This window comes from Dendrobium catenatum, unplaced genomic scaffold, assembly GCF_001605985.2.
Source record: "Dendrobium catenatum unplaced genomic scaffold, ASM160598v2 fragScaff_scaffold_156, whole genome shotgun sequence".
Classification (NCBI taxonomy): Eukaryota; Viridiplantae; Streptophyta; class Magnoliopsida; order Asparagales; family Orchidaceae; genus Dendrobium; species Dendrobium catenatum.
The window spans coordinates 1,350,422-1,360,399 of record NW_021318618.1 but is presented as its reverse complement, the minus strand read 5'-3'; positions in this window follow the sequence as shown (position 1 = coordinate 1,360,399).

Sequence of the window (9,978 nt, the reverse complement as noted above, 5' to 3'; positions counted from 1 at the left end):
CATTTTTTTATAACATTTTTAATTAATCTATCAAGAAGAGTAAATGCACATCCATAAGATTTGTGCACTTACTCCTTTTGATAAATGAATTGAAAATATATTATGGAAAAAATATGTTCATACATTTGATATTTTCTTAAACTAAATTTTAGGGATGAAAGCAACAGATGCGGTCCATTGGTGATTTTTTTAATATACAGTACACTATAGGATAGAGGACTACAAAACATAAACTAAAGCAACTTGTCTGCATGGTGATATCAAAAAAAAAAAGTAATTTGGCGTAGGAAGCTAAGGGCATCTGCAATCGAAAAATCCATCTTTCCCTTCAAAATGCCGAAAAAATTTTAAAATGCAGTCATTCTTCTCCAATAGAACATCATTTTTTCTTCTTTCGCGTGCTTTATGCAAAGGTAATCATCTCTGGCATGCTTTTCTCCTCTCTCGCATGCTTCTTCAACAAATCCCGTAGGGAATTTTTTTGGCGTAGGTGAATTCCATTCGAACTCCAAATCGCATGCCAAATAAGTGACTTTGGCGTGCGATTTGAAATTCGAATGCAGCAAATGGCAGATGACATACGATGGTATCGAGTTCAGTTGAAGATGGTATAATGCTGTGCCCCTCTTCTCAACAAGTCCTTCCCAGGTAGGGACTTTAATTCATTGATCGACTTCCTCGACCTCATTAGTAGCAGCAGCATCATCTTCCTGCAAGACAATTACGTAGTATTTTCTCAACAGGATCAAATTATCTCACGCATGCATGGTGGCCACATCTCCAAAAAATGATAACTTTTTGAAGAAACCAAAAAGAAAGCTTTTAGAAGACCAAAAATTTAGCTGAGGCCCATCCTTTTGGCCAATTCGATCGAGAGGACAATCACAAAGCTCGTAATAATATCATAGAAAGAAGAAGTGCAGGTAGGAAGGATGTGCATCAAACTAAGCTGATCTATATTAACGACTTTCAAAGGGATAATCAATCATAATAAATGATTATCCTCAAATGAGTCACATGGTGATCAACCAACACCCTTGGTGATAACCACATGTGATTACTGAGACTTTACTCTTCCACCATTGTAGTTGGCAAAGAGCTTGCTTTGCTAGCCAGCTATTACTTGCTAAAATTATTAAACAGAAAGAAAGAAAGGCCTTTCCCCATTCTTATGGTGTGTCGGTTCCAAAGTTATGACCTTGGTAGCTTCTGCCATTGTTAGGTCTCGTTTGGACAACCACCACTTCTTTTCATGTTTTGTTATCTTCTTCTTCTGGTGCTTTGTAGTTTTTTTTTTTTTTTTTTTTTAATTGAAACCCACAAAGGAGCCTACGCGTTGATATAACAAAACGGTTACAAAGTCCTTAGGAGGTTCCTCCAGCTCCCTATTGCTCCAAAGAGCTACAAAATAAAATAAAACCAAAAAACCTACGAGCCGGAGGATCCTCTTTCTACAGTTACAAAAACAATTTAAAGCTAACTTCGGGCTGTGCAGCAACAACACCCAAAAAAGGATGAGCCATAAAGTCTTTAAGCATTTCAGCCCCGCTCTCCTGCAAAAATTGACAAAAAAAAGCACAAAGAAAAAAGCAAAAAGCAAAAACCAAAAAGCATACCTTGTAACGCAAGCCTTTCCACCTATTCAGAAACCTGCAAAAGATCTTCAATAATATCAGCAACCCATTTTCACCAAAAACAGTCAAATATAACAGAATCCTTCTCAGCCAAACCAACCTCCCAGGAGAACCAGTGAACCAAAGCAAAACCAACAGCTCATAAACGAAAATAGAGCCATTGCTCACAAACTTCAACCCAGCCAAAAAATTCCCAAACCACATAAAGAAATACAGACAGAGATCTTTGCCAACTCTTCCAGTCAACCACCACATCAGCAGAACAAACAGAAAAAAAGACCCCCACCAAAGACCAATCCCCAACAATCCAGCACCACCAATTCAAACTCAAACAACACCAACACCTACAGATAGTGTCACCCAGAAGACCCATAACAGATCCAATTACAGGTTTAAAAAAATAGAAAGGAAAAAAAAAACATAACACCTAAAACCCAAAGACCCATAACCGATCCAGTTCTGGTGCTTTGTAGTTGGTTCTATTTAATTTGCGTTGACAAATATATATATATATATATATATATATTTGAGCTTTCTTACTACTTTATAAAATAACTTTTAAATACAAAAATTTATTTAACTAAAAAATTTTGTTGTAAAAATTTATTTAAAAAAACAGAAAAAAAATCTGTCAAACGAAGCCTATGTTAGAAATCTGAATGTTAACAACTGAATAATTAATGGAATAAATATTTAGGCTGGGTTAGGGTTATTAGATACTTAATTAATAGATTATTATTTAGTCTTTAGTAGGCTTATTATTTTTCTATAAGTTTGAGACATTATTATGAATGAAAGAATGCGACAAATCATCTCCACTATGTGTTACCTTATCTTTTAGCTCTCCCATCATATTTTAGAGTTGCCAAGGAACTTGAATCCGTTGTACAAGAGGCTTTTTTGTTCAATCTTGTGAATATATTAGCGTTGCCAGAAATCATATAATGAGTATATTGTTCAGCAAGTAATCAAATCTTACAACTGAAATCAATGCATGAAAAGAAAAAAATAGTATGTTGTAAATCAGATAAATAAGTCATATAAGAAAATCTATGAATCAATATTATGTTATATGTATCAGTCACATGTATCAATTAACCAATCTCACATCTCAATCTGTCAATCATCGATTCTATAGTTGATTTAGAACACTATAGAAAAAACACTAATTTCTGGCTGCTGAATTTTCGACGGAAATAAATCGTTACTATAAAGCAGAGTTCATGGGAGGCCCAGCAGGTTTGGCTCACGAGGGGTGAGGCTTGCAATTTTGGTTCACGGGCAAGGCGATGGGTTTGGTTCATGGGTCGGGTGGGAACTAGCGGGCCTGATTCACAAGTGAGCCCGCTCGGGCTAAATCAGAATAATATTTTATTTATTTTTTCTATGAGCAATTTATGTCAGAAAATTCGCCAGAAAGTAAATGTTTTATGGACGATTCTTTCTGTTGAAAAATTCGTCAGAAATGCTTCTTTGTCGATGTTTGTTTTATGATGCATCTTTTACCGTTGAAAAAAATAAATTTCATCGAAAATACAAATTACTGATGAATTTTTTTATTTTACGGCCAAAATGGCTGCCAAAAATCATGTTTTTGTTGTAATGGTAGGCAATCAACTAGTTAGTTTTTATCATTGAACCAACCTTATTAAATCAATTTTACGTAGCATTCACTTAATGACTTCAGTCTATCAGTTATATATAAAACAATTGTATCAATATTCTTATCATATATTAGTACATATATATCATTTATCATATTATTTATCAAATATTCAAATGAGGGCATGTTGATCTTGCAATGCCCTCATAACTCTTAATCAACCTTTAGCTCCTTATAACTTTCAATTAATAATTCATGTGGATCAGTCATCCTAACTCCTTATGTCCCTCAATCAGTCCCCAACTCCTTATTACTCTCAATCAGTAAATCACGAGGATCTTGATAGTATCATTCATTTGGGGTTATCATATATATATGATATCAATTAGTATATTATATCGATCATACCAATCATTTTAACACATGTTATATCAAATTACAATATATCATTTTTCACCCAATATGTATTTTTCTTACTCATTTCACATAAAAATTTCAATACACATTTAGTTGGTGAAAATATAATAATATCATATCAAATTATTCAGAATAATCAAATTTATGACATATGAAAAGTTATACAGTAAAAGCTTACGAAATCATGAGAATATATTTTTAGCAGAATTAATAGAAATAAAATTCGTAGAAATTTAAATCATCAAAAATAGAAGGAATAGTTTCTTACAACGGGTAGAATAATTTTTATAATAGGAACGAAAAATGAAAAAGTCTTACAATTAAACTTCCTCTTTCTCTCTCCTCGATCTCTTTCTCTTCTTTCTCTCTCTCCTCCTTCCCTTCCCCCCTCTTTCCTTTTCTTGCTAGCCAAGCAAATGTGGATTAGGAGAGGGATGGTGGTGGTGAGGGATATTTAGAGAAAAATATATTAAAAAAAATATTTTTAGTGCATGGCACCTCAGTGCTTCAACCCAGCGCCACAGTATTATATGTCATTTTAGAGTTACTATAGAACAAAGCCTCTAATACAACAAAAATAATTTTTGACCCCACTATGCTCTCCAGCATAGCCCCGCTGCGCTCTTGTACAAACATAAATTAATTTTTTTATTTAAAAATCATTTTCAAAATTTAGCACTATAGAATAATTGGCTATTATATTGACGAATTTTTATATACATTTATGATTATATGATGGATATGCTCTGATGTGGGAGACTGATAAAATACATTATAAGCTCTATTATGTGGGGCCAGTATTCCGTTCTATCCTGTTATGATTCTAGCCCCATTTGTTGTATATATGCAAAAGTGAGAGAATTAAGGGAGACGAGGAAATTTAGTATAAGGGGAGTTGAAGGATATCCTTCACTTAGTGGAGGTAGATTGTATGAGGTATGAGTGGAGTTATAAGCATGCATTAGAACATATATATCATTATGCATATAATTTCATATTCTGATCATAAATAAATATTCTGATAGATAAAGTAAAAATAAAATGAGATTTTGAAAGCAAATACATTATGTTAACTCTGTATAAGTGATAATCTGAAACTTTTGTGAAAAGTTATGTTTGAAAGTACAACTATGTTCCATTTTTGAAACCAAGGTACTTTGATAGATCTATGAAACTGCAAGTAAATGCATATACGTAAGATGTAAGTTATTGATACGTCATCATGAAATTATATTGATCGGGCACGAATCTTGAGGCAAAACCCAAATTGGAAACTTTAAAAATTAATTCGGAGACCATCCGAACTCTGACTTCAGCAAACTTACAGTTGAACTGAGCCTCTCGGAAATACGAACCCAACGACACCAAATTCAACCCCACGAAAATGCGAATACTCCAGGACGCAACAGTTATAGTATATTTCTATGACTTACTTACTTCCGTTGATGCTCAATGTTTTAGGGAAATCAAATGGCCCAGCTTAGTAAAATAGATAAGGGCGGGTTTGTTAGGATCATAGATTTTGAAGTATTTTGTAATTCAATTATTTATTTTGATATATAGATTTCATGTAAGCTGTATTATTGTATATAAATTTTGAGAGGTGAAATAAAACAATGGTTAGACGATTATTATTGATTGGATCTTATAGTTAGCTTTGATTTATTTTGCTTGATGGTTTAGAAAAATTTAGGATTAGGAATTTAATCATTCCATTAGATCTGATGTATCACAACCCTCGAGCAGCAAGCACGCTACTCACCCAACGAGCTCCTCTTTGAGCTCAACGGGTGAAATTGAAGTCTAAGTTAATAATACAATTAGATTGATCAACACAATCAAATTCCCAAAAAAACTAACAAGAATGTGGGTTGTAAAGTAATCATATAATATACTAATCCAATGGCGTATGGTGAAGCAGGTAGTTACGGCTGAATCATTCGTGCATGTGAGTTTCAAAATGCAAAATACAACAAATAAAAAAAATACATACAACTAGTATTAGTAATAAGCTAATATCACAGACAAATAATGATTCATTAATCTATAACAATTGAATTTAACAAACCATCAAGGATAAGGTTGACTGATTCAATGACTATCTAATACTGTATATTGAGAAAGAAATATTTGACTTTCTTTGGATGAAATTATAACGTAATATTATAAGAAAAAATGCAAACTAGATATTAAAACTTATAATCATTATTCAATTAATTCATTAATCAAAATAAAATAAAATACTTTATTTTGACTTTTGTCTTATATACTTTTTATTTTTTATATTTAATTATTGATGCAATGAGTTTGTCAATCCTAAAAAATATACTAGCTCTATCCTGGATGTCATACCATATATATAGAGAAAAAAAATGGAGAGAGAGAGAAAGAAAGAGACAGAGAGAGAGATTATGATTTTAAGAAAATAGAAGCAACTATCATAACATATGAATTTAATGAGCTTGACAAATTTTGATTTTGGATTAAACAACCTATAGTTAAGTCTGAACTATTTAACTTGCGTCAAATAGTAGCCATTGGCCAGAAATTTTATTTGGTCCGGTAACCTGACGTAGCTCTACATTCGGTGAGCAGTAAACAGGGGCCACGTGTTCTCACTATTTACCGCGCGGCCCTACAACTTGACCCGGAACGGACCCGGGAGTTTGCGTATTGCTCGGTATTGCTAGGTATTGGTCGATTTTGTTCGACAAAAACGAAAAATACCATTATGTGAAGAGCAATACCGAGTTCTTTTAAGTATTACTCTGTATTGCTAGGTATTAGTCTTCACAGAGCGGTATTTCTCGTTATTGCCAAGCAATACCTAGCAATACCAAGTAATACCTAGCAATACCGAGCAAAAACCGAGCAATACGCAAACATAGTAATCCCGGATTCCAGTCCGAGTCGGGTCGTCGGACCACGCGGTAAAGAGTAAGAGCACGTGGCGACATATTATTTACTACCGGACGTAGAGCTACATCAAGTTACCTGACCTAATAATTTTTCCATTAGCCAACGTTCACAATGGCACAGAAAGTAAATTTCAAGTACTACGATGGGGTATTTGGTAATTCAAGTGGGGTGGAGCCAGCTACTCTCCGTGTTTGACCAGGAGAGATCTGGACATTGCGTGCGAATTCCTTCGGCCACAAATAGAAAATGGCAAGCGAAATTATGAAGGGCCCCTCGGCCCATGGTTCGCTCGGATTTGGCCCACCGAGGCGCCCTCGAACCGAGAGGCGCGGGATCCTGCACGTGCGATCCACACGGACTTCTAGGCTTTTGCCTTCATTTTCTCTTCTCTCCATCTCAGCGATACACGTGCGGCGAAACCCAAACGGACGGTGGGGATTTCCTCATCTGTTAAAGACGACGATAACCTTATCTGTTTTCCTTTTCTTTAGGGTTATAATATTATTATCTATTTTACATCAAATTAAAAATTAATATTTAAATTAAAATAATAATTAATGATCGTAGACTCGTAGTAGTTGATATGATGATAATAATAAGATGGTTTATTAAAAAAAATTATAATATTAACATAATGGTATAATAGCGACTACAAATAATAGGTTAGATAATAGAGTAATAAATGGAAATATGTTGAATAATAAGAATATATATTTGACATTTATTTTAATATGTATATGAGGATGAATGAGTTTAATAACTTTAACAAAAAATTATAATTAATATTAAATTATAGTCATACTCCTCAATATAAAAGTTTACATTTTTGTTATCTATATATACAAACCAAAAAGGAAAAAAAAAAAAACTATATGGAAATATGCACATAAATAGGTAAAGTGAATATGTTGTTGCTAGTTGTGTTGCTGATGTTAAGTTGTAATAAAGGAATTTCAATATGGTTGAAATATTTATCTGGATGCTTTTCTTCTCACATGATTTTGACTTTTGGGGGTTATGATAATATCCGATCTTTCATGTGAGACTCAACTTGGACACCCGCCTCTCAAGAAAATTGTTTTCATTGGATATATGGATCTGCCTTTATGTTACACAATTTACTATCTTCGAATTCTTTAAGTTTTTTATTGGTATATAGTTATTTCCAAAGCATTTGAGTCTTTGTTAAGCCTTAGAAGTTGATCATATAAACCTTTCATCCTATTTGTAATTTCTTGAGTTCCACTATTGATTTTATTAATGCTTTATTTTCCTTGATTTTGTTTTACTAATAGTTCATTTCTCATTTGTTCTGATTTAATTTTGGTGTTTGTCACACCAATTTATACAATCTTGGAGATCTCATAATTTTTGTAGTTACTTGTACGCAATTTATTGATCAATGATATTGGTTGGGTGTCCAAAAAATAATCTATTTATGGTCCAAAAAAGCTAGCGTAGCACATAGAAGTCACGCTCAAAAGGACTAATCAATCATGCTCACAAGCAGACATCCTCTTGTCTTTAGCCACTCTAAAGAACTAACCAGAGTTGCACATTTAGCCTATCCATAATCATCATAATGTAACTTCTTCATGAAATCCAATTGGAATTAAAATAACTTTTCCATAAATATTTGGATTGAACAAGAAATAGCTTCTTCATGAAAACTCCTTATGTGAAAGGATGAAAGCTAAAAGACTAAATACTTCATCTCATAATTATGACTTTTCACCTATATATTCATGTGATGTTTGATATTTTTATGACTTTTTGCACTATTAATTCATGACGTAAATCTGTGAAGATTACATACAAAGATAGAATGCTCCTTTTTTCAAACTTAGCTTGATGAAGACAAATTTGAACTCTTTTTTTTATAAGGTTGAAAGCGAGACTTTTGTTTTAATAAGGAAGAAGTGAGCATCTCACTTATATTCTTTCATGCACAACTCTTATAAAAATAAAAATATAATAATAATATAGTATTACTATGTAAAATAATAAATAAAATAAAAACTTAAATGGCTATTAGTTGTGCATATATACTATCATAAAAATGAGATTACTCAAAACCAGAAGGAACAGTCTCATAATAAGCTGACCAATAATTGCAAACCAGATAGTAGAAAAGGGTAAAAATGGCATTTGATTGCATGAGCATGGGTGAGTACAAACGAGATTCCCATACACCAGAAATTGTGCATAAAATAATCCAAAAATGTCAGAACAAGCACGAGGCAAGCAGAAGAGATACAAAGCAAAAGAAATAAAATAGTATCCATATCTCAGGAATAGAAGGGGAATAGCGGGAGGAATAGAAGAAGAATTTGGAATGAGAAGAGAGGTTAATTTTAATATTTCTTTCTCATTCCCTCTGACTTCTCCATTGGATTTATTGATCCCAATCACCTACTTCTATCTCTCTTTTTCCGGTTTGCAAGTCTGAGCAGCGCCTTATTCAACAGACAAGTCCCGTTATCTCCTCATTAAACCTCCATTAAATTCCAAAACCCAAGCATTCTACCCTAAGAGGGCTAATTAAACAGTGCACTCTTTAACTAGGACAATATATTTATAATTATGTAGTTTAATATCTATATGCATGCAGCTTCATAAGATCTAATGGTATTTTATTATATTTTCACCTCTTTAAAGTGTAAAACAATCCTCTTGCTCATGCACCAAGAAGGTACCTTGCTTTGCGTTTTGGCTTTCTTCTCTGTTACTTTAGCTTGCAGTTGAGAAACAGGAGAAGAAGAAGGAGAAGGAACTTGCTCCTTTTCGAGGTTTGTTCTTTTGCTTAATTTCTTTTGTGTTGTATCATGAAGAACTGAAAAGTAGAAGTTTGTTGTCACTTTTTTGTTTATATGTGCAAATTCACCATTTTTTAGCTTTTTTTTAGTTAGGGTTGGTTTGCTAGGAGTCTTATTCTCAAGAAAAAGTTTTAAAAGCTGTTGTTCAAAAAGTTGTTCTATGAGTCAGTTTAAAATTTTCATTTAGGTTTCGTTTGGGATGGCTTTCTTACTACTTCATAAAACAACTTTTTAGTACAAAAGTTTTGTATTACAAGACTGATTTAAGAAGCAGTAAAAAACCGTCCCAAACAAACCTTTATAATCATATTTATAGGAACTTTTTGTTGTCGCAACAAATGCAAATAAAAAGCTGAAAACTTTGTTTCTCAGCTACTTTAGTTTTTTACTTTAGTTGATAAAAAGATTAAAAGATATTGCAACTTCTAATGATCAAATTGTTCATCATCAAATTTATGTGCAAAAGCTTAAACACGATCAACCCTACAAAATATTAGGGTTTTGATTTTTTTTTCTTTTTTTGCTTTGTGTGTGTGATTTCAGTGTGCAGTTTTGTTTTCCTTGGAAGAAAGAGTGGAATTAAGAGAAA